This window comes from Monodon monoceros, unplaced genomic scaffold (assembly GCF_005190385.1).
Source record: "Monodon monoceros isolate NGI ecotype Baffin Bay Population unplaced genomic scaffold, NGI_Narwhal_1 Super_Scaffold_5, whole genome shotgun sequence".
Classification (NCBI taxonomy): domain Eukaryota; kingdom Metazoa; phylum Chordata; class Mammalia; order Artiodactyla; family Monodontidae; genus Monodon; species Monodon monoceros.
Genome location: NW_021703782.1, coordinates 75,640,991 through 75,668,266, shown reverse-complemented (window position 1 = coordinate 75,668,266; position 27,276 = coordinate 75,640,991). Strand labels below are relative to the sequence as shown.

The 27,276-nt window shown below is 39.2% G+C and overlaps 1 pseudogene; it reads left to right on the top strand.

Annotated features, from left to right (window-relative positions):
* The first annotated feature begins 16,233 nt into the window (after nucleotides 1-16,233).
* Nucleotides 16,234-27,071, top strand: LOC114884463 (annotated as a pseudogene).
* Nucleotides 27,072-27,276: the final 205 nt, after the last annotated feature.

Below are 27,276 nucleotides of genomic sequence, written 5' to 3'. Positions count from 1 at the left end.
GAAGCAAGAAATATACAGTCCCACAGCCTTTCGGTAGGATGTGGTGGAGAGGAGGTGGGAAGGGACCAGCACCCCTGAGGGATAGCTGGGGGAAGGGAGGGGTTCCCATGCTCGGAGGGGCCCACTCACAGTTGGGGGATCAACAGGGATGGGGAGAGACCTTCCTGGGATTGGGAGATCAGAGGGGAATGCGGCCAGCGTCTCCCCCATCTGCTTAGGCCCTGGTGAGCCTGCTGGGGGTCCCAGGCCTGAACCTCTGCTCTTGGGGGCCCCCTCTGGCCATGTGGATCCTGAACCTAAGCCCCCCCCCCCCCCCCCCCCACTGCTCCACCAAGGCCTTTTCTGGCTTTTTTTTTTTTGCTGTTGTGGTTCTGGTTTGCTTTGTTGTTGTTTCATTTTTATTTTGAGTTTTTCTAATTTTATTTTTTTATTCTTTGTTGTTTTATTGTTCTGCTCTTTTTTTGTGCTGTACCACGTGGCTTGCAGTGTCTTGGTTCCCAGGCTGGGCCTGAGCTCCTGTGGTGGGAGTGCCAAGTCCAAACTGCTGGACTAACAAATAACCTCAGACCCCAGGGAATATTCATCAGTGTGAGTTCTCCCAGAGGTCATCTCAGCACCAAGGCCCAGCTGCCTGCAAACTTCAGTGCTGGATGCCTCAGGCCAAACAACCAACAAGACAGGAACACAGCCCCACCCAACAAAAAAAATGAGATGACAAAAAAATATGTCACAGGTGAAGGAGTAAGGTAAAATCCTACAAGATCAAATAAATGAAGAGGAAATAGGCAACCTACCTGATAAAGAATTCAGAGTAATTATAGTAAAGATGATCCAAAAACTCAGAAACAGAATGGAGGCATGGATTGAGAAAATATAAGAAATGTTTAACAAGGGCCTAGAAAAACTAAAGAACAAACAGTGATGAACAACAGAATAACTGAAATGAAAAATACACTAGAAGGACTCCAGAGCAGAATAACTGAAGCAGAAGAACGAATAAGTGAGCTGGAAGAGAGAAAGGTGGAAATAACTGCAGAGGAGAAGAAGAAATAATGAAAAGCAATGGGGACAGTCTTACAGACCTCTGGGACAACATTAAACGCACCAACATTCGAGTTATAGGGGTACCAGAAGAAAAAGAGAAACAGAAAGGTGTGAGAAAATATTTGAAAAGATTATAGCAGAAAACTTCCCTAACATGGAAAAGGAAATAGCCACCCAAGTGCAGGAAGTGCAGAGAGTCCCACACAGGATAAACCCAAGGAGAAACACACTGAAACACATAGTAATCAACCTAACAAAAATTAAATTCAAAGAAAAACTATTAAAAGCAGCAAGGGCAAAGCAACAAATAACCTTATGGGGATTCCCTTGTATGTTATCAGTGGATTTTTCAGCAGAAACCCTGCAGGCCAGAAGGGAGTGGCAGGATATATTTCAAGTGATGAAAGGGAAAAACCTACAACCAAGATTATTCTACCCAGCAAGGATCTCATTCAGATTCGATGGAGAGATCAAAAGCTTTACAGACAAGCAAAAGCTACGAGAATTCAGCACCACCAAACCAGCTGTACAACAAATGCTAAAGGAACATCTCTAAGTGGGAAACACAAGAGAAGAGAAAGACCCACAAAAACAAACCCAAGTCAATTAAGAAAATGATAATAGGAACATACATATCGATAATCACTTTGAATGTAAATGGATTAAATGTGCCAACCAAAAGACAGAGACTGGCTGAACGGATACAAAAACAAGACCCATATATATGCTGTCTACAATAGACCGACTTCAGATCTAGGGACACATACAGACTGAAAGTGAGGGGATGGCAAAAGATATTCCATGCAAATGGAAATCACAAGAAATCTGGAGTAGCAATACTCATTTTAGATAAAATAGACTTTAAAATAAAGAATGTTACAAGAGACAAGGAAGGACACTACATAATGATCAAGGGATCAATCCAAGAAGAAGACATAACAATTATAAATATTTTTGCACCCAACATAGGAGCACCTCAATGCATAAGGCAAATGCTAACAGCCATAAAAGGGGAAATTGACAGTAACACAATAATAGTGGGGGACTTTAACAGCTCACTTACACCAATGGACAGATCATGCAGACAGAAAGTTAATACGAAAACACAAGCTTTAAAAGACACAACAGACCAGACAGACTTAAGTGATATTTATAGGACATTCCACCTGAAAGTGGCAGAATACACTTTCTTCTCATGTGCGCATGGAACATTATCCAGGATAGATCACACCTTGGGTCACAAATCAAGTCTTGGTAAATTTATGAAAATTGAAATCATATCAAGCATCTTTTCCAACCATAACATTATGAGATTAGAAATTAAGTACAGGAAAAAAAACACAAACACATGGAGGCTAAACAATACGTTACTAAATAACCAAGTGACCACTGAAGAAATCAAAGAGGAAATCAAGAAATACATAGAAACAAATGACAATGAAAACATGACAACCCAGGACCTATAGAATGCAGCAAAAGCAATTCTAAGAGGGAAGTTTAGAGCAATTCAATCTCACCTCAAGAAACAAGAAAAATGTCAAATAAACAATCTAACCTTATACCTAAAGCAGCTAGAGAAAGAAGAACAAAAAACCCCCAAAGTTAGTAGAAGGAAAGAAATCATAAAGATCAGAGCAGAAATGAATGAAATAGAAATGAAGAAAACAATAAAGATCAATAAAACTAAAGGTTGCTTCCTTGAGATGATAAACAAAATAGATAAGCCTTTAGCCAGACTCATCAAGAAAAAAAGGAAGAGGATTCAAACCAATAAAATTAGAAATGATAAAGGAGAAATTACAACTCACACCACAGAAATACAAAGGATCATAAGAGATTACTACAAGCAACTCTATGCCAATAAAATGGACAACCTGGAAGAAATGGACAAATTCTTAGAAAGGTATAACGTTCCAAGATGGAACCGGGAAGAAATAGAAAGTACGAACAGACCAAACACAAGCACTGAAATTGAAACTGTAATTAAAAATCTTCCAACAAACAAAAGCCCAGGACCAGATGGCTTCACAGGAGAATTCTATCAAACATTTAGAAAAGAGTTAACACCTATCCTTCTTAACTTCATCCAAAAAATTGCAGCAGGAGATACATACCCAAACTCATTCTACAAGGCCACCATCACCCTGATACCAAAACCAAAGATGTCACAAAAAAACTACAGACCAATATCACTGATGAACATAGATGCACAAATCCTCAACAAAATACTAGCAAACAGAATCCAACACATTAAAAGGATCATACACCATGATCAAGTGGGATTTATCCCAGGTATGCAAGGATTCTTCAGTATATGCAAATCAATGTGATACACCATATTAACAAATGAAAGAATAAAACCCATATGATCATCTCAATAGATGCAGAAAAAGCTTTTGACATAATTCAACATCCATTTATGATAAAAACGCTCCAGAAAGTGGGCACAGAGGGAACCTACCTCACCATAATAAAGGCCATATACGACACATGCAAAGCAAACATCATTTTCAATGGTGAAAAACTGAAAGCATATCCTCGAAGATCAGGAACAACACAAGGATGTCCACTCCCACCATTATTATTCAACATAGCTTTGCAAGTCATAGCCACGGCAATCAGAGGAGAAAAAGAAATAAAAGGAATACAAATTGGAAAAGAAGGAGTAAAACTGTCACTGTTTGCAGATGACACGATACTATACATAGAGAATCCTAAAGATGCCACCAGAAAACTACTAGAGCTAATCAATGAATATGGTAAAGTAGCAGGATACAAAATTCACGCACAGAAATCTCTTGCAGACACAGATGTAGAGAACAAACATATGGACACCAAGGGGCAAAGTGGGTGGTGGTTGTGGGATGAATTGGGAGATTGGGATTGACATATATACGCTAATATGTATAAAATAGATAACTGATTAAAAAATCGAAAAAAAGTAATCTCTTGCATTCCTATACACTAACAACGAAAGATCAGAAAGAGAAATTAAAGAAACAATCCAATTTACCACTGCAACAAAAAGAATAAAATACCTAGGAATAAACCTACCTAAGGAGACAAAAGACCTGTACTCAGAAAACTATAAAACACTGATGAAAGAAATCAAAGATGACACAAATGGAGATGGAGAGATATACCATGTTCTTGGACTGGAAGAATCGATACTGTGAAATTGACTATACTTCCCAAAGCAGTCTACAGTTTCAATGCGATCCCTATCAAATTACCAATGACATTTTTCACAGAATTAGAACAAAAAATTTCACAATATGTATGGAAACACAAAGGACCCCGAATAGCCAAAGTAATCTTGAGAAAGAAAAACAGAGCTGGAGGAATCAGGCTGCCTGACTTCATACTATATTACAAAGCTACAGTAGTCAAGACAGTATGGTACTGGCACAAAAATAGACATATAGATCAATGGTACAGGATAGAAAGCCCAGAGATAAATCCACACACATATGATCACCTAATCTATGACAAAGGAGGAAAGAATATACCCTGGAGAAAAGACAGTCTCTTCAATTGAGTGGTGCTGGGAAAACTGGATAGCTACATGTAAAAGAATGAAATTAGAACACTCCCTAATACCATACACAAAAATAAACTCAAAATGGATTAAATATATAAATGTAAGACCGGACACTATAAAACTCTTAGAGGAAAACATAGGTAGAACACTCTTTTACATGAATTGCAGCAATATCTTTTTTGAGCCATCTCCTAGAGTAATGGAAATAAAAAGAAAAATAAACGGGACCTAATTAAACTTAAAAGCTTTTGCACAGCAAATGAAACCATAAACAGAACGAAAAGACAACCCACAGAATGGGAGAAAATATCTGCAAATGATGCAACTGACAAGGGATTAGTCTCCAAAATTTACAAACAGTGCATGTGGCTCAATATCAAAATAACAAATAACCCAATCAAAAAAATGGACAGAAGACCTAAATAGACGTTTCTCCAAAGAAGACATACAGATGGTCAAGAGGCACATGAAAAGATGCTCAACATCGCTAATTATTAGAGAAATTCAAATCAAAACTACAATGAGGTATCACCTCACACCGGTCAGAATGGCCATCATCAAAAAATCTACAAACAATAAATTCTGGTGAGGGTGTGGAGAAGAGGGAACCCTCCTACACTGTTGGTGGGAATGTAAATTGGTACAGCCACTGTGGAGAACAGTATGGAGGTTCATTAAAAAACTAAAAATACAGCTACCATATGTTCCAGTAATCCCACTCCTGGGCATACATCCAGAGAAAAATATGGTTCAAAAGGATACATGCACCCCAATGTTCATTGCAGTGCTGTTTACAATAGCCAAGACATGGAAGCAACCTAAATATCCATCGACAGATGAATGGATAAAGAAGGTGTGCTCCATATATACAATGGAATATTACTCAGCCATAAAGAAGAATGAAATAATGCCTTTTGCAGCATCATGGATGCAACTAGAGCTTATCGTATTAAGTGAAGTAAGTCAGAAAGAGAAAGACAAATTCCATATGATATCACTTACATGCAGAATCTAAAAAAAAATGATATAAATCAACTTATTTACAAAACAGAAACAGAGCCACAGACTTAGAGAACAAACTTATAGTTACCGGGGGAAAGAATGAGAGGGAGAGATAGATTGGGAGTTTGGGACTGACATGTACACACTGCTATATTTAAAATAGATAACCAGCAAGGACCTACTGTAGAGCACAGGGAACTCTGCTCAGTATTCCATAAGAACCTAAATGGGAAAAGAATTTGAAAAAGAATAGACACATGTGTATGTATAACTGAAATTGGTGTACACCTGAAACTAACACATTGTTAATCAACTATAATATAAAATAAAAATTTAAAGAAGTCTACAAATAATAAATGCTGGAGAGGGTGTGGAGAAAAGGGAACCCTCCTACGCTGTTGGGGGGAATGTAAACTGGTACAGCCACTGTGGAGAACAGTATGGAGGTTCCTCAAGAAAGTAAAAACAGAGCTACCATATGATCCTGCAATCCCACTCCTGTCATATATCCGGAAAAACAATAACCTGAAAAGATACAGGCACCCTAATGTTCACTGCAGCACTATTTACAATAGCCGAGACATGTAAACAACCTAAATGTCCATCGACAGATGAATGGATAAAGAAGACATGGTACATATATACAATGGAATATTACTCAGCCATAAAAAAAGACTGAAATAATGCCATTTGCAGCAACATGGATGGACCTACAGATTATCATACTGAGTGAAGTAAGTCAGACAGAGAAAGACAAATATCATATGATATCGCTTATATGTGGGATGTAAAAAAATGATACAAATGAATTTATTTACAAAACAGAAATAGACCCACAGACATAGAAAAGAAACTTATGGTTACCAAAGCAGGGAAGGAGAGATAAATTAGGAGTTTGGGATTAAAATATACACACTACTATATATATAAAATAGATTACCAATAAGGACCTACTATATAGCACAGGAAACTATAATCAATAACTTTTAATAACCTATAATGGAAGAGAATGTCAAACAAGAATGTGTATACGTATATATATATATATATATGTATAACTGAATCACTTTGCTGTACATCTGAAACTAACACAACATTGTATATCAACTATATGTCAATAAAAGTTTTTAAAAAGGCTTTCAGTAGAAAGGGGAGCTTATCATATTCATCTTAGTATTCCCAACCTAGCATAGTTCATAGAAATTAGTACATTCTCAATATTTATTTTTAAAAAGATTTGGAAATAATCAAAGACTATGAATGCACTCTGCAGGTGTTAGAAAATAAAGAAATACAAAATGGAGTATTTGGAAATCTTTTGTGTGCAAAAAAAAAGACTATCTTTCTGTCTACCTTTTTTGTCCATCTGTATCTGTCTATCTATCTATTTGTCTTGTTTTGCATGAATTTATACCCACAAAAGCTCTTTTTGTTAAGCCAACATATTACAGGTATGAAAGCAGCATAATATATACCAAGTAAAAACACTGGGTTAGAGGATTTTAAGAAAGTGTCTCAGTTTAGGGTTGGTGATTAGGGTGATACTGATTGGGTGGGCTGCTCCTTCTTAATTATTTTCAATGCAATTCTTCTCAGTTGAATTTCAGCCACAATAGCTTGGTTTTATTCTGCTGAACTTACTGGGTCAATCAGTGTCTGGTCTTGACACACTCACTAGTGCCATTCCTTGGCACTGTTCCTTTGCATGCAGTGCTCCGTCCATTTTTGAAAAAATTTCAATACAGTTTTCACAAAGTGCCCTGCTATTTTCATCTTTGAAAAACTTCACACAGGTCATTTGCTCTCTCTGCCTGGTGCTTCCTTCCCCACCCACATTTTTGCATGACCAACTCTACTCATTTGACAAATATCCCACCCACTAGGACATTTCTGATTAACCTGTAGGTCCCACTGCATTTTGCTTACCTAGATCTTTGTCTTTTAATTCATTTTTTTTTTTTTGCTTTTTAAGTTGTTTGTTGATATCAAGGAATATATATTCAGTTCTGTATCCACACTGCCTAACACAGAGCCTAATACATAGTTAATGTTCAAAAATGGTATTTAATATTATTGTTTTTGTTAGAGACAGAACACACATCTGAATCTTAATTAATCAAGTTCCCACCATTTTAAAAGCACAGATATAAAACACCTTACCGCTCCATATGGATGTATAACCATACCTATCACATCAAAATATTTTTATTTTCCCACACTGTCTGATGTTGATAAATTGTTAACAATACAATGGAAATCAATGTAAATTTACTGCATGGGGAAACTGCAAATTATCTTGCAGACCATGCAGGATTTCATAGAGTTGGTGAAAGTGATTTTGGAGAACTACTAGATTCCATTCAAAGTCATTGAAAAACGTGGCTGTCCAAATGAAGAGTAAAGAAGATAAGTTTGCAAAGATGGCTCTATTGGTACTTCAAACAAGAATAATTAGTATGATAAAGGATTAAGAGAAACCCTTGAAAATGAGTATGTATGTTTATAAAAATTATAGTAATATTGTAAAAGTAAGATATGACGTTATAAACATTCTATCAATACTTCGTATCTCTAAACATTTTTTTTTTACCTCTTGAGAAAAACTAATTCTAGCTTATAGATACAATTCTCAGCTAAATTTTATTAGAGGTATAAGATAAATACACTTTCTTCTATATTTTTAAGTTTCATTTTCAAAGTGCTGGCCCAATCAAAACACTTTTTTCACTTTTCACCATGAGATTTTGGTTTCCACTTTAAGTGGATTTCCTCTAAGTGGTCTTCTTTCTTGGGTACTGATTATCCTCATATATGGAGAACCTCTTGTAGTTTCAGGGACAAAACTAGAACTAAAATATAGCAATTGTAGGTAGGTGACTAGGAGACTTTTGAGAATGAAAGGGTACACACTTAATAGTCGTATCGGGATGGTAGGTATGACCTAGAATTGCTCTGGGCAAACCAAGGCACACAGCCACTTTTATTTTAGGGAATTGTATGTGTTGAACTATTTATGGAAGACGTATTTTCTGGTAGTATGAGCAATCTCCTACTGTACTGACTTCCCTGCCATTGGAAGTACTCAATCAGATTATCTGTCAGCAATGATAGTGATGACATCTCGGGACCCCCTTCTAATCTCCGAGAGCACTGCTCTTTGAAACATACCCAAAGCCATTACAGGGTTTTGCTTGGCCGTAGAGAAACTTTTCATCTAAAAAAAGGCATTGCATCTTTGTCTCCTGCCTGCCCTGTGAACCTACCTGAGGGATGAGGTTTTTGGTGCTTGATAACCTCGTTGCTGGCTTTTTTCAAGTTTCATTACATTCCTCACCTGAGTTCCCCTTCTACCTTTGGCTGAAGCTTGGATTGCCCTAGCTGTCTATCCCAGGCAGTACCCAGCCTTATGGAACTAGATCCACAAAGGTGAGAATGGAAGGGGGGGACTTCATATCTGAGATTAAAGCTAAAGTTTTAAGAATCATGTTCTTTATAGATGAGGAAGTGGAAGAGTTTACCAACTGGTTCGTGTTTTCAAAATCAGAGGGATGTTTCTTACTCTTTCTATAAAGAGAAAAACTGGATAAAAATTCTACCATTCTCTTCAAGCATTGGGGTAGATTCATATTTCCTAAAATAAATTTTATAACATATTCTACTAGATTTTGATTCAGAATAACAACCTGAAAACATGAGTGTATGATCTAGGACAGGGGTCCCCAACCCCCCGGGCCGTGGACCCATACTGGTCTGCAGCCTGTTGACAACTGGGCCTCATAGCAGGAGGTAAGTGGCCGGTGGGCCAGCGAGTGAACGAAGCTTCATCTCCTGTTCCCCATCGCTCACATTACCACCTGAACCATCACTCCGTCCATGGAAAAAACTGTCTTTCACAAAACCGGTCCCTGGTGCCTAAAAGGTTAGGGACCACTGATCTAGGAGACAATCATTTAATATCTCGATATCTACAAAATCTGTAATGAAGCAAGATTTTTTTTCTTGAGCCCTGGTACTAAGAGAGTGGCCCTAACTTCTGCCAATCATATTTTCAACTTACTTAGAAAAGACCTTATCTGTCAGTAAAACCAAAAACCCCAGAAGACAACAAGGAAAGAGGTAGAATAATTGGACAATTCCAAATATAGAACTTGAAATAATCCCGTGTGTTCATTACCACTTCTCACCTGTCCTTTCCATTTCACTAGTAGCTTACACCTCTCAGAGTTTTTGCTGCTGCTATCATCTTCCTTCTAGTCAGCAAGCAGATCTCCTTGTGTGTAGTCTAGGGCGAGCATCTCTGCTCTGCTTTGTTTTTGAGTTTTTCAATAGCCTTCTGTCCTTGAGGAAGTTTTTAATAATATTTTGTGTACTGATGACTCGCTCTCTGCCTGTACATTGTAAAGTGAGGTAGAGGAGCCCCACCTACTTACATGGAAGTTCTTATTGGCTTCCTGATACCCATAATTTAATGAATGGAAAATTAAGAATTACTAGACATTTAAGAAATCCTGAAGCATGGACGAGGAAAGACAAAAATAAATAAGTAGTTATAAAACAGAAAATTTACAGGTAACAGAATAGAACTTAAAAAAAATATGACTGATGAACGATATAAACGGATAGACCGATATCTCTTCTGAACTGAGATGCAAATATCCTCAACAGCTTATTAGCAAGTTGAATCTAACTATATATAAAAAGAATTATGCACCATGACCAAGTTGGATATATTCCAGGTATGCAAGTCTGATTCAACATTCAAAAATTAATCAATGTAATCTACCGTATCAACAAGCTAAATAAGAAAATGCATATGATCATCTCAATTAAGGCAGAAAAAAACATTTAACAAAATTCAAAACATGTTAATGATATAAAAATTTCAGCAAGTTAGGAATAGAGGGAAATTACCTCAGCTTGATAAAGAGCATCTACCAAGAAACCTACAATTAATATCATGACGAGAGATAGAATGTTTGCCTTCTAAGATAAAGAATAAGGCAAGGATGTTCTTTCTTACCACTCTTATTCAACATAGTACTGGAAGTTCTAGCTACTGAAATGAAGCAAGAAAATAAAGTAAAAGGCATTTAGGTTGGAAAGGAAGAGATAAAATTGTCTTTTTTTTGCAGATGACATGATAGTCTATATGTAAAATTTCAAAGAATCTATAAAAGAACACCTAGAACTAATAAGTTCAGCAAGGTCACAGTATACAAGATCAACACACACCAAGATCAATCCTATTTCTATATACTACAATGAGCATATAGAAACCTAAATGAAAAGGACAATACCATTTACAATCACTGCAAAGAAATTAAAATATTTAGGTATACATGTAACAAAACACATATAGGATCTGTATGCTGAAAATTACAAAATCCTGGTAAAAGAAATCAGGGAAGACCTAAATAAATGGAGAGGCATGCAGTGTTCATGAACTGGAAGACTTGACATAGTAAAGATGTCAATTCTCCCCAAATTAATCTGTCAGTTTAATGCAATTTATATAAAAATCCCAGCTAGGCTTTCTATATACATAGACAAGCTTGTTCTAAAATTTATATGGAAAGGCACAAGCCCCAGGATAGCTAAAACGACCTTGACAAAGAAGGAAAAAGTGGGCGGAGTCACTTTCACATATTAAGGCTTGCTATATATAGCTACATAACCAAGAGAGCATGGTATTGACAAAGGGATAGACACATAGATCAATGGAACAGAAAAGAGCACCACACAAATATGCCCAATTGATTCTGGCAAAGAACCAAAAGCAATTCACTAAAGGAAGGATGGCCTTTTCAACAAATGGTACTGGAGCAATTGGACATTCATAGACAACAAATTAAACCTCAACTAAAACCTCATATCTTTTACAAAAATTAACTCAAAATTAATCATAGACTTACATGTAAAATGTAAGTCTATAAAACTTTTAGAAAATGAAAACATACGTAATAATCTTTTGGATCTAGGGATAGGCAGAAATTTCTCACACTTGACACCAAAAGCATGAAAAAAGGGAGGGAAAAGGAAAACCATAAATTCGACTTCATTAAAACTTAAAACTTTTGCTCCGCAAAAGCCCATGTAAAGAGGCTGGAAAGGCAAACCACACACTGGGGGAAATTTTTGCAAATCACATATCCAATAAAGAACTAATATCTAGAATATATGAAGAACTCCCACCCCAAAAAACCCAAAGAACCCAGTGAGAAAATGGGCAAAAGATATGTAGAGACACTCCACTGACATGAATATACAGGTAGTAAATAAGTACATGAAAAGATATTCATCATTAGCCATGAAGAAAATGCCAATTAAAAGTACAATGAGATATCACTACACGCCTATCAGAGTGGCTAAAATAAGAAAGTAGTGATAACCTAGAATGCTGGTGAAGATATGGAGAAAACCAGATCACTTGTACATTATTGGTGGTAATGTTCAATGGCATAGCTACTTTGCAATAGTGGCAATAGTTCCTTATGAAACTAAATATGCATCTCCCATATGACCCAGAAATTGCACTCTTGGGTATTTATACATGTTCACACAAAACCTGTACATGAACGTTCACAGCTGTTTTACTCATAATAGCCAAAAGCTGGAAACATCGCAGATGTCCTCTAGCTGGTAAGTGGTTAAACTGTGTTACATGCACATCATGGAATACTACTCAAAAATAAAAAAGAACAAAATATCAATACACGTAACAACTTGGATGAATTTCCAGGTAATTCATGCTGAGTGAAAAATGCAAATCCCCAAAAGTTACATAATATATTATTTAATTTATATAGCATTTTAAAATGACAAAATTATTGAAATAGAGAACAGATGAATGGTTGACAAGTAGAGATGAAGGGAGCTGCGAGGGAGGTGGGCGGTTATAAAAAGGCAACATATGCTTAGTACCTTGACTGTGGTAAAGAATACACAAATGTTCACAAATGATAGAACTAAATACACATACACACGCATATATGAGTTCAATCAAAACCGGGGAATCTGAATAAGATGAGTGTATTGTCAATATCCTGACTGTGATATACTGCAGTTCTGCAAATTTGGGGGGGGAGTGGAAACTGGGTAAAGTGTGCTTGGGATTTCTGTGTATTTTATAACTGCATATGAATCCCAGTTATCTCAATAAACATTTCAATTAAAAAAAAACTTCTTGAATAAAATGTGATTGGGATTCTCAGAGAGTCAACGTGGGATGTCACCTATAAAACATGAACAGGTTGCTAAGAAATGAACAATAAGAGAAGACACAATACTCTTGGAAATTGAAACATGATTGCTATAATAACACATTTAACAGAAAAATCGGAAGATTCCAGAATGTAGAGTAAAAACACAAAGAGAAAGAAAATACTATGGGAATAATAAAAGATGTGGAGGATCAGTCCAGGAGTTCAAGCCTCTAATAGGATATCCAGAGAGAAAGCAGAGAGAATATAGAGGAAAGTATTAAAGAAATAAGAGGACAAAAAGTCCCAAAGCTATGGAGTCCAGTAACCAATAAGCAGCATGAATAGAAAAACCCCAAAACACAAATGAGCAAAAAAACCCCAACCCACAATGAGTCACATTCTGAGCAAAACCAAAGCGTTCCAAACATGCAAGAACTCAGGAAGTTTACTTCGTATTCACCATATCTAAGAAAATTACTTGAGGATATACTCTAGCACCCAAAGGAAGGAACTTGTTGCAATCATGAATCCAATAAAAAGAAATACTAAGACAGTAGCTAAAGTAGTTGGTATACAAAGCAGCAAGTGCAAATTAGAACGTGGGGTTAGTGGGAGCCAAGTAAACTATCTTCAAAAGATAGGGATGTATATATCAAGTAAAAGAACGAGAGCCTGCAAAACATTTGGCACATAATGAAGGGATATATTTCTTTCAACTATAAAAAAAAGAAAGGCAATAAGAAATGACAGGAAAAAAGTCCACTCGTCGCCCAAATATAAAACAACCCAAAATATGGCATGGTTTTGATTTACTGTTAGAGGGAAAGAAAGGAGATATTTCACCAGTGACTTTGATACTAGGATCATTGTGATTCAAATGATGCAGGGAGGTGTGATGTTATAGGAAGTGCAGACGATGAAATTTAACTCTAGCATGCTCTTGACTTCACGATGAGCAATATCTGTATATTTACAAGTGGTTGTAAACTATTGAAATCAACTTGTCAAAATAAGAGCCGCAGTTAAATGTTTAAAAAATATTGGGAGGTGGAAGGATGGGGTGAGGGAGTGGGAAGGATACATGCACTAAAAATTCTTATTTTACAATTTTGGGGATTCAATCTGCATTTTCACAAATGTACGGAGCATGAAATCAGGGGCTACGAATTTCATTTGCAGTTTCAAAAGTAACTATTAGCAGCACTAAAAAATAGTGAGATAACCATTAAAAATTGAGAGAAGGGAAAGAGGGTGTGGAAGATCATATTAAAGAGTACCCTTTTCAATCATATCAGGAAGTTAAATTGATGTAAAGTTTGTACATCAAAAATTAGCCCTAAAAACAAATTATTCAGACCCATGTCTAATGCTCAAAAAACCTAGAAACAGAAATAAACGTTACTGCCCTTGGAGAGTGCAGTGGGAAGCTGTGAGGTGATAGACTCTGGCTGTGTTTTATAAGCCAGTCTCTTCTATTTGATTTCCTACTACTTGCATACATTACATTGATCAAGGGAAAAAAATTTAAAACAGATTCACTGGCTGTTGCCTCATGAGAGGCCCTGACCCAGTATCATTCTGCAAAGGGATGTAAAGCAATACAAGGGGTGCACACTCAGGAAACATCTGCCACTGTGCTGAAGTGTTGAGAAGGGAACAATAAAAGCCACAAATGAGAATCACAACCCAAACACCACACACAGGAACACCTGTGTTAATTCAGACAAATTCTGCCGGTCTTGGTTTGACCTCTTCCATCACTGAAAAACACCTAACTCAAACAGGGTAAAAACAGCCTTGCGTTTGAGAGATTAATTCCGTCTTGTCAATATAGGTCCACGTGCATATTGACTACATAGTGGAGATTAGGTATCGCTGGGGTAATTTCAGTGTGAGTGCTTTGACAATCCCAAAGCACTCTACATTTATAACGGCTATTCTATTTATGTACTATATCAACTCTTATGAGAGACTAGCTTAAATGATTTCTGCTCTGACACATATACATGGTAAATTAGATTTCTAGACCATATTCATCTGTTATTAGTCATCCTTTTAAATCCATGCATCTAGGTACATTTGCAGATTCTACCTCTGTCATGATTCCCTTCGTCTCTCACTTCCTGTGAGAAGCTGTGGGAGAATGCAGCCTGTGTGATCTTGGCAGCCTCTCTGATGGCTGTTTAGGGAGTAGGGTCCTCAGAGCTGACTGCAGGCACCTGGGAGCTGAGCGGGTCTCAGTTCTGGGCCAGCTGGGCTCTGGTGTTTAGCGCAACCTCAAGAAGCACGGTAGGTGGAGCTCAGGTGCCACGTTATACACGGACACCCTGCCTTTGGAGGGAGGGACTTGCTGTTGCTTTTAACCAAACAGCGCCTCCATTGACCCTTTCCGTGCAGGGAACTTGTCTCTGAGCTGAAAGGCACACAGATGTGAATAATTATGAGGAGAGCAATTCTTAAGGGAAGAATTTTGGCCCATCCTGTCAGAATAAGATCGGCAAAGGTCCCTTTGGAAGCTGCTATTGGGAGGATTTGGGGGTCATTTGGGGGAAACTACACAATTGAAAACGGGTTTCTGACAGCATTTACCATACCCTCCTCTTTCTTAGGAATAGAAGTTTATACTGTATTTTAATTAATCTGCCAAGTTATAGATCTGCAAGCTTTGGGTCGTTAGGAGCGCTTTTTGTTTTAAGTGCCTGAGCTCTGGAGTCAAATTGCCCAGGCTTAACCTCTGGCTCAACCACTTACCAGCTGTATAGCCTTGTTCAGGTGAGTTAACTTCTCTGTTAAATGGGATAATGATAATAATAACCTCCTTAGGGGATTGTTGCAAGTGCATGCACCTGTGTGCTGGATGCTAGTACATACTCAATAATTAATAGCGATTATTATCTTTTCCACAAAACTTACACCAGGCACAGAAGGTGTGACAAGAATATCTCGAGATTGCAAGTTGCAACTGGGGACTTGGAAGTGGGAGGATGGTGAGAAAATAACTTTTCATATAAACCCTTGGGGTTTCTTTTCTGGACTTTTCTGTATATGACACTTTCAGTCATCAGCCATCTACACTGCCTCAAGGAGAATTAGAGTGGCAGGAATATAAAGAGGAAACAAAGCAGTTAATGTTCCATCTTGGACTTCAAAATAAGCCTGTGGAGCCAGCCCCAGAAACCTACTTGCACAGCCAAACTTTTTGTTTGCAAGAGCTGATTTTGTGGAGATAAAAAGAGGCTTTTAAGAAGCCAAGCACAATGCCCTGAAGGAGGCAAGGAATCAAGTTTGTGCTGTAACAACAGATTGCAAGAGAAGACTGGGGGACTCAGACAATGACCTCCCGAGCAAGACTGGACGAGACTAGGGTGACCACATAACTTAATGTCCAAATGGGTCACTGTTGAGAATGAAAAGGGGCATTATTATTCATTATGCTTGCACCAAATGAGCAAGTCGGGACACGACCCAGGCAAATCAGGGACTGTGGCCACCTTAGCCAAGGTGCGCTGGACTGAGAAAGGGGAAGAGGAGCTGGATGAGGGAGGGAAGTGGCACCTGAGAAAGCAGCATCAGCAGAAAGAGCCCAACATCATCTCTTGCCAGTACCACAGAGCTGTAAGGAACCAGCTAGGACTGGCAGCCCATTCATCAACATGAGAGTAAACCGCACTTGTCACCTGCCTGATGAGCCACATGGCCCTCTAGGGAGGGCCTTCTGCCTGTATCTGCCAGCATATTACCTGTGCATCATCCCGCAGAAGTGATGCCCATGCCTCCCATAGACTTTGCTGAGCCACATTCAAACGTCCCCACATGGACACTCTCTTTTTCAATAGCCCAGGATATTCAGAAGCCTCAAGGAGCAGAGAGAGGTGGATGAGGGAGTCCCCAGCATCCATAGTTGGGTGGAATTAGATAGTGTTGTAACCCACCTCCTGTTACAACAGATTCTAGCTGAATTTCTTCAGCAATGGCAAGCAGCATCTGGGCAGGTGAGGGTGGGAGATGAGAAGATACCAGTGTGAAGACCAGGAGGATTGAGATCTACCAGAAAAATCTTAATGCCAGTTTTCCCAGCCCAAAAGAGAAATACAGCTCATTTCCCAGAGGTGAACATAAAACTTGCATGTTGGTTGTTTTATTCTGGTATCAACATTGTAGGAGTCTTAATTTGACCTTAAGGGCATTTCTTACTAGACCAGTAAGAATATTGATGTTCACAATCACCTACTCTTGTAACTAACTACCAGGAACCTTTTGGAAAACATTTCTTAGGGTGAATTATGTATTTATATGTAAAATACCAGCAAACATCCTTATGGCCATAACTTTTGGATGTTTTCAAACCAGATTATAGCAAGACAATGTATTTTATTCAGCAGATTTGTTTTAATCTAATTATGTAGGTGAATAAAAATTACTGCATGCTGGTGCATCTAATGTAAGTTATCTATTATTCACACCACATTTACTTTTAATATTCATGCAGATTCCCTTTGACATAACCTACTGTGTCACAGTTAATCCAATAAAGATAAAATATAGCTCAGCAAAACACTAGTCGATTCCAGCTTTCTGGTAATTATTAAAGACTATTTCACACTGGTTCCTTCAATCAGTATATTTCCCCTTGGATATGATGGCTCTCCTCTTTGAAGCTTTCAATCCTCCCAGTGGATTCAGAGGAATACTCAAGCCCCTTTTCAGTCTCCGGTCTCAGAGGTAGTTCAAAGAGCACAACAAGGCTTCACAGGTTTATCCTCAAAGGCTGACACTGTCTGTTTGATGTATGGTGACTTAAAAAGTCATCTCTGGCAAAGCATGTGTTTGCTACCAGTCTATCGAATCAGCCATTTATCAACTTCTCTGTATTCACCCAGTGCACCTGCTAACAGCTCAAATGAGAACACACACTGTCTCCTGCTGGACTGACTATTGATTTGATTCCCTCCTCTAATTTTATATTGTTTTCCTGCCCTGTGGATGAAGCAGCTCCTTTACTGGATGAAATGAACATGGAACCTGTGAACCGATGGCCTTTGGTTGTTGTGTTCAAGAGCCCCGAGGGCAACAGACTCTTCACAGGTTGAGGACAGCTGGCCTGGGAGAGTGGCTTTCCTATCCCAGCATGCCTTGTTTTTCACTATTACCACATCTCAGGTATCTCATTGTATGGGCCCTGCTAGGAACTTCGGAGAGATGACTAGGAGCTCCCAACCTCATCATCAGAAGCTGGACATATCCAATGTCTAACCAGTGCATGCAGACAGAACCCTGGATTGAAGATAGGGACACACCAAATTCCTCCCATTTTAATCACCTCACCGTAACCATCTCCATGCTCCAAGGAAAATTTCCTTTATTCTTTGTAATCCTAAGCACTTGATTCCAGCTGAGACTTTTTCCCTTCCACTTCTCTGTCATTACTTGTTTTTAATTAAAATGAGGCTACCCCGCTGCATCATGAAAATTATTATTTATGAATGACTTCCTCAGTTTAATCTCTGATATAGTCATATAATTTGATTAACATTATAGTTAATGCTTCAACTATAGAAAACACTATTTTGATGGATTCTTACAGAAAAGGACAAAGATAAGATCAATATTTTTCTGTGCAATATATATATATTTTTTTGAATTTCATTTATTTTTTATACAGCAGGTTCTTATTAGTTATCTATTTTATACACATTACTGTATATATGTCAATCCCAATCTCCCAGTTCATCCCACCACCACCACCCCTAACCCCCGCTTTCTCCCCTTGGTGTCCATAGGTTTGTTCTCTACATCTGTGTCTCTATTATTTTGAGATGGAAATAATTCTGTGATTGAAGAGTTAGTTGTAACATGAGGTAGATCTAACATTATTATTTGTTCCCGATTCTCTTCCTATCTTTACAACAAATCATTCCCCCCTTCCCTTTTTTAGTATGCCTTATAGATGGTGCAATCACCAAGATTCTATCCATAATACTCTTCTATTCTTGTTTTGTACACATTCTCTGGATGGTCTGATTCAATCATGGCTCCAATTACCATCTAAATACAGAAAACTCCCCCAAATCTATTTCCAGCTTTGATTTCTCTGCCAAGCACCAGCCCCTATTTCTCTCTGATAAATGTTTCCATTTAGATAGGTTGCAGGCAACTTAATCTCAACATGCTCAATACTCAACCCATTATCCTTATACATAATTTCTCCAGAATCCTTTGTCAGTAGCTGCTAGGTATTATGTCCCTTATCAATGGAGTCAACACCCTAGATGTAACTGATCTCCAAGTAGCATCCATTAAATCTTTCTCACATCTACCATTTCTCTATACAACCATTGTCACAGGCCTATCTCAGGGCCCTGTCATCTCTAGCTCTGACCACTTCAATAAACTCCAGATTCACCACCCATCTTCTTTACGATTGTTATTATATTTGTTTAAAACAAGATTTAACCATGAAACTCATGGTCTCATCTAACTTCTTTATTAAAAAGCAATAAAAACTCTTAACTGCTCGCTTAAGTTGTTTTACTGCGTCCTTTTGCCTTTAGGATAAAGTACAAAATTACCCAGCAATGCACAGGAAACTCACCATGGCCAAGTAATTCATACAGTGAATACTAGTTCTTTACAGTAAGCATTGGTAGTTTCAGTGGTTAGAGGCAGATGGAGGCCACCCTTACAAACTCCCTACCAGGTAGCACATGCCAATCAAAATCAGTCTCAGATCAAACTCAGTCAGACTCATGATCTTGAAGAACAAAATGCAAAGACTTACACTATCATATCACTTGTAATAAAGCTACAGTCATTCGCAGTGTAAGGATAGAGAACCAGATCAATGGAACGAGTGGTCCAAACATAAACTCACATATACATGGCCACTGACTGATGACAATTTGACACCACAGAGCAGTGGAGAAAGGGCAGTACTATCACTAAATACTGCTGGGTCATTGGATAGCCACATGGAAAAAAGAATGATTCTTCAGCACTCCCTTATACCATATCCTAAATCAGCTGAGGAAAACTGTACATTTAAATGTGGAACGTAAAACAATGCAGCTTCTAGAAGAGATATTCCAAGTGTGAGAAGGATTTGATGTGTTGTTGCTGGCTCTGAGATTGAGGGGGCCATGTGCAAGGACTAAAGAGTGACCTGGAAGAACTAAAGGAAGCTTCCAGTTGACAGCCAGCCAGGAAACAGGGACCTCAGTCCTACAATGACAAGGGACAATCTTTATCAACCACCAGAATGAGTAGGAAGCAATTTCTTTCCCAGAGCCTCTGGATAAGATCCCAGGCCAGCCAACACTTTGATTTCAGCCTTATAGGACCTGGAAGAAAGGAACTAGTTGAGCCCACCTGGACTTCTGGCCTACAGAACGGGGAGATAATAAATTTGTATTGTTTTAAGCTGCTAAATTTGTGATAATTTATTATAGCAGCAATAGAAAACTAGTATACTCGTCAAGAAGAAAATGGAGAGATAAATTGTAATAAATACTTACAATGGACTGCAATAGAGCAGGGGTCAGTAAACTATGACCCACAGGCCAAATCTGACCTATGCTTCCTTTTGAAAATAAAGTTTAATTGGAACAGAGCCAGGTCTATTCGTCTGTGTATCATCTGGGGCTGCTTTCATGCTACAGCAGCAGCGTGGAGTAGCTTTACCAGAGCCCATATGGCAGCCAAAGCTGAAAATATTTACTATCTGGCTCTTTAAAGAAAAAGTTTGTTGACTCTGGTAGAGAGGAATGAGAAACAACTAACTACATATAATAATGTAGATGAATATCACAAAAATAAGGGTGAATAAAGTTAGAAACAAAAGAGTACTTACTGCACGATTTTGTTTATGTAAAGTTTATAGCAGATAAAACTAATCTCTGCTTGTAAGAGTAAGGTTGGTTTGAGAAGGAGGACGGGGAAAATAGTGATTTACACACGGGTGTGGGGAGGCTTCTGGGATGCTGGTAATATTCTCTTTCTTGGTCTGGATGGTGGTTAAATGGCTTTGTGAAAAACCCATGAAGCATAATCTACTCACTTATTATGTATGCTAGTTATTGGGTTGGCCAAAAAGTTCGTTCAGGTTTTTCTGTAACATCGTACAGCAAAACCTGAACGAACTTTTTGGCCAGCCCAATACTTCCACAAAAAGGAAATTTAAAATAGTATGACTTTATTCAGACATTTAAAAGAATATATACTTATGAGGTCCTTAGTACCACTGAAATAAAATTCAAATCTTGTATTTAGAATGTCCTCTGGAGCTCGTATGAGGACTTCACTGTCTCTAACATCTTTTTTTTTTTGAATTTATTTAATTTTGGCTGCATTGGGTCTTTGTTGCTGCGCACAGACTTTCTCTAGTTGTGCAGAGCTAGGGCTACTCTTCGTTTCGGTATGTGGGCTTCTCATGGCAGTGGCTTCTCTTGCTGCGGAGCACGGGCTCTAGGCACGTGGGCTTCAGTAGCTGTGGCACATGGTCTCACTAGTTGTGGTTCACGGGCTCTAGAGCACGGGCGCGGTAGTTGTGGTGCATGGGCTTAGCTGCTCTGCGGCCTGTGGGAGCTTCCTGGACCAGGGCTCGAACCCGTGCCCCCTGCACTGGCAGGCGGATTCCTAACCACTGCACCACCAGGGAAGTCCCTCTTACATCTTGCTACTTGGACCAGTAGCATTGACACTGCCGGAGACCTGGTTAGAAAGAATCTCAGCCCCACCCTAGACATGCTGAGTCAGAAACTGTATCTTAGTAAGAGCTCAGGTAATTCCTTTCCACATTAAAGTCTGAGAAGTACTGCTCATATGGATTTGCTATTTCACTGCTGCTTATCCTTCACAAAACATATATTTCTACATGGACAAAAGTGCAGTTCTTGGCAGCCCACATGCCCCAAACTTGTCGCAGGCACCTGGACAGGACTGCTCTGGAAGCAAACATACCTGCCCATGCTACCTTAGTTCAAGCTCTCTGATCTCCACATACTCAGGCATCAGAAGACACTGGGGCCCACGTTTCCCTAACTTGCATTTGAATAGGCAAATAGAGCCCCGATTTATCTTTTTTTTTTTTTGCGGTACGCGAGTCTCTCACTGTTGGGGCCTCTCCGTTGTGGAGCACAGGCTCCAGACGCGCAGGCTCAGCGGCCATGGCTCACGGGCCCAGCCGCTCCGCGGCATGTGGGATCTTCCCGGACCAGGGCACAAACCCACGTCCCCTGCACTGGCAGGCGGGCTCTCAACCACTGCACCACCAGGGAAGCCCCAGATTTATCTTTTTATAACAATAAAGGGAACAAACATGAGAAGTTTATCCGGAGTAAATACGTCAGCCTCTTTCTCTATCACCTTACAATTCAGACCTCAGGGGGAATATAAACATATCCGTGGATTATGTTTATAATCTCAAAGGGTCAGTTTTTCATCTTCAGAGAGTTTCATCTTCAGAGAGTCAAATAGAATGAGAAAAGTTGTCTCTGGGAGAGTAAGATCTCGTTCATGTAGGAAATAAAACAATATTTTCTTCTGTAGAAAACTAAAGCAAGGTTATATATCATAAAACTAGATGTGGGAAACATAATAATGTATGGTTCCATGAGCAGAGAAGAATGGAGAAATGACCCTTGCTGGCTAACAGTTCTTGTGTTAATGATTCACAGAATGAAAGTTAGAAAAGTTGTATTAGAAATTTCTAGCCAAAAGAAAAAGAAAAAAAAGGTCTTCCCTGGTGGCACAGTGGTTAAGAATCCACCTGCCAATGCAGGGGACACGGGTTCGAGCCCTGGTCCAGGAAGATCCCACACGCCACCGAGCAACTAAGCCAGTGCGCCACAGCTACTGAGCCTGCGCTCTAGAGCCCGCGCACCACAACTACTGAAGCCCACCTGTCTAGAGCCCATGCTCTGCAATGAGAAGCCCGCGCACCGCAACGAAGAGTAGCCCCCTCTAGCTGCAACTAGAGAAAGCCCGTGTGCAGCAACAAAGACCCAACGCGGCCAAAAAAGTAATAAAGTAAATTTCTAGATAATTGTCCTATGATCTGAGTGCTCCTGATATTTCTTTCTTACACATAATACGGCTTTAAAATGGCCATTATGGTGACTATAATGCCGTTTGTTGCTCCTCCCAATTCTGAAAATCAAATCACCCAGTGGTGCAAAATTTGAAAGCACGGGGGGTGAGGGAAGAGAGACTTTGAAGGAAAGTAATTAACCCTGCTCTACCAAATAATGTAACTACTATGTCATGAAACCAATAATGCCACTGTGGCAGGGACGAGTAAGCAACCAGATGTGGGACCTCAGTCTCTGTGGAAGAATAGCCAAAATAAGTAGTTTTCTGTTAAATTTAAAATTTTTGTATTTTGAGGTATAAAGCCCTCAACTTTGCCAAACCTTTAGTAAAGACACTGAATAAGGGAGTGAATGAGTGAGGGAGGGAGAGTGCAGGTGTGCATATTCTGAAAATCAGTTGAAAGGAGCTAATTTCCATATTAGGGTCAAGATGCTGAGAAAAATGTTTGGGACATATTGGGAGCTGAACTACACTGAGTCCGGGCATGGAGCTTCTTGTACCTGCCAGAGCCTGAGGGGACCTCAGACTGAACGTCTCCTGGTATTTACTGCAGTCTTACGTGGGACAACAGAGTTGCCTTTGGAATCAGGGTTTGAGCCAAACACCTAGAAACTAGGAAGCAGAGTGACTCCAGCTGATGTGTGCTTTCTCAGCTGAAAAGGCAAGCATAAAAGTTGCTGCTCAAGGGCTTCCCTGGTGGCGCAGTGGTTGAGAGTCCGCCTGCCGATGCAGGGGACACGGGTTCGTGCTCCGGTCCGGGAAGATCCCACATGCCGCGGAGCGGCTGGGCCCGTGAGCCATGGCCGCTGAGCCTGAGCGTCCAGAGCCTGTGCTCCGCAACGGGAGACTCCACAACACTGAGAGGCCCACGTATAGCAAAAAAAAAAAAAAAAAAGTTCCTGCTCAGAATAGGATATTGGTCATATTGCAGGGTATGAAATTATCTGGGAGTGGCTGGGTTTTCTTGTGTTTATATAAATAATAGGCAATTTTGCTTTTATATTCTCTCACATTCAAGAAGAGAATATTGAATATATTTAGGGTCTATATTGGAAGGTACTTCATTTGCCAATTATTAAAATCATTGTTTTTAAAGAGAAAAGGAAAATATTTAAATATGGTTTATCATTTATGTTATGTTGTTTGTTATATACTTTAAGATACTCAACACAACGCTAGTATAATATAAATGTGTGTGCTGACTTTTCTACCCAAGGGGCAGTTGTTATAAATAGGAATTCACATTTCCTGGGTGGTTATCTAACATTAAATAACAAAGGCCACACTTCAGAGGTAACTATTAAAGGCATGTTTTTTATCCTTATCGCTTATCCACACCCGTAGTTTTGTAAACCAGCATAGTGAATACTTGACATAGATTCTTACTGGAGAAACTGGCCACTGGATATTAGAAATGGGCTCTCATTGGTGAAATGAATGGTATTTAAGATATGTGGACTGGCTAAGGTATTGAGGAGCACCTGAAAGGACAAAAGTTAGGACTTCTTTAAATTTACTGGGCCCATTGCATGAACTACTTAGTGTCAGCTTGCTAATGGATGTTTGTTTACAAAGTCCTGGGCCACTTTGCTGAGGTATGTTTTTAAAATACTTGTCTGTGTATATGGCAGCGTTTCATCTGAGATTCGGTTTAAGAATGAAGAGGAGGAACTGTCCTTCACTCACCTTCAACATTTTAGCAGCTACCATTTTTCAAAAGCAAATAACTAAGAGTTGTTCGTGACCAACTTGCTAAAGTCAGTTTTCAAGAATTTATTAAAACTTTATTTATATGCGTGTTTCATTTGTATAAGTGTTCTTTCACCAGTCTGTTGATATCTCTGGGGAATAAAAAATGTTCAGACGTTGGAGCTGGGGGCCATGAGTGACATTCACTTTTGGCAATTCCCTGGGTGACAATAGCTATCATTTCCCAATTTGGTTTCCTGATGCACTTCTGCCTACTTAGGCCTATCCCATTAGTCTCCATCTGTGGGGATATGAAGATTAACCTTGCTCAGTGTTATGTTGGAGATTTGAATTGGAGATCAATTTCCTTTAGGGAAGAGACTATCAATCAATGTCAACCTTTTATTTATTCAACAGCCACAGTATGCACAGTATTGTTCTAAGTCCTTGGAGAATTAACAAGATTGCATATGTATTGTAGACCATGATCTCCAGAACTCATGATCTACAGGGGCACAGAAGATACAAAGGTGTATTTAATTTCATTATCTAAAAATAACCTTCAGTGACAGCTATCTATAGATTCACTGCTGAGAGCTCTAATTTGTGGTAGATTCCAAGTCTTTTAAAAGTCTCTTTTTTCCTTTAATTCCTTTATTCCTCTATCCTTTCTTTTCTCTCTCCTTCCATCTCTTCCTTTCTGCCTTCATTTCTCCCCTTTCATTCTCCCTTTCACCTCCCTCACTTCTTTCTCTTCTGCTCCCTCCTTTCCTCTCTTCCTCCCTTTTCCCCTCTCTCCCTTCCTTTCTTCCTTCTTCCCTTTGCCTGAATAGTTTATTTGAGCATTTCCCCCAAGATAGTAAAGAATCTATTGCTTTGTTCTCCTGTCTTCACATCACAAGGTTAAATGGCTTTATTTAAAAACAAGCGTTCTCTCCTCTCTCAGAATGTGCCTGTTGTGGGATGCTGGCTTTTGAGCACTTCCTCTTAAGGCCATGCTGAGGGCAACTGGCCCTCTGCTTTCACTGAGTGTTGGTAAATTTCCTAATAGCCCAGATGAACCTGAACCCTACTGCTCCTGAAAGCTCCTTGCCCTCATCTTGCTACTTGAGGAGCCAGGCATTTTGGGGTTTGAATCTTGGTTCAGCCACGTTCTGACTCTGGCACTGGGCGAGGTGTCTAAATTTTCTCAACCCCAATTTCTTCACCCACAAAGTAGGAGACACAATGTTCACAAAACAGTACAGAGATAATTCTCTCCAACTTTGGTTACTGTCATCACTTTTGCTTTATTTTCACTCTAATTCTTGGTTTCTGATCTTACTGGACCCTGAACCCTCTACTCCACTGCATTGGGATGACTTGCCTGTGTCCACTCACCAGGTATCAGACCCAGATGTTTCTCCTAAGCTCAGTATCCCAGTCTCTATCAGAGTACCAGGCCCTCCGTGCCCACACACAGGCTGAACTGATCACAGAGACTCCTGGTTCTTTGCCTAATCTATACCTGCATACTGGGAGCCATGTATGCCAACAGGATTCATTTTAATTGGGAAGATCAATAATCCTTCCTTTACTTTCCTCAATAGTTATAAATTTATGTAATCCCCTTCCCAGGATATATTTAAGCTCCAGATTGATACCCAACTACATGAGAAGATTTAGAAATCCTAGTCATCCAAGTGCTTAAGAATTTAGGACCTAGGGTCAGAAAGACTGGTTTCAAATCCTAGCTTTGCTATTTTGTAGCTGTGTGAATTTGGGGAAGTGTTTTAACAGAGTTTTAGACCTTAGTTCCAGCCCTACATATTTATCTAAAGACAGCTGTTTCACGTAGGGGAAGAAGCATGGTCTGGGGCAGCGGAGACATAGTTTCAAATCTTGCACCTAATATTTATGGAATGAATCTCTCTTTCTGCTTCTGTTTTTCATATATAAAATGGGATGACGACGCACAGTAAACGACTGTGTCTGCCTGCCACTGGGTAAGGGGCATTCCTGTTATAGACCAAGGAGAACTGGAGAAAGGAGCACAAATCTGTTCAAGGTTTCATTGTAGATGCCAGTCTGAGTGTTCTCAACTTCGTTATTATTTTTTTAAAAAAAGGGAGAAGGATATTCCTGAACTAATACTACTGAAGCTTGTCACCTGGGGCCCAAAAGAACTATCAGAATTGCAAATTTTCAATCTCTCTGGAGATGATGCCTACTAGTGTATTGTAAGGAAGCCCTTGAACAAAGAAGGTAAGAAACCCAGGACCAAAGTGCTCAGGATTCAGTGTCCTGTTACTCCACGTTTCCTGTGACACAAACATCAGTGTATCGCTCTGAAGAAACTGCGTACTAAGCAAACTAAGGACGAGCCAGCAGAATATGATACACTTTTGGCCAAGGGAATGAAAGAGGCCAAAGGAAAATGCCAGGAACAGACTGCCGAGAGACAGAGGCTGTACCTGCTGCGAGCTTCTACCTCTAAGTCTGAGTCCAGTAAAAACATGATTTCCTAAGAGTAACAAATTAACAAGGTCAGACATTACAAAAGATTAAATGAGATACAAATCTATGAATATATTTCACCACAAAACGATTTTGAAAATGTTATTTCTAGCTCCCGGAAGGGTACCCTCACATAAGGGTCATAGTCAGGGTTCAAATGGGTCAAAGAAAGAAAGAAAGAGCGATTCTTTCTTCAACCTGCTTTTCTCCCTGTGT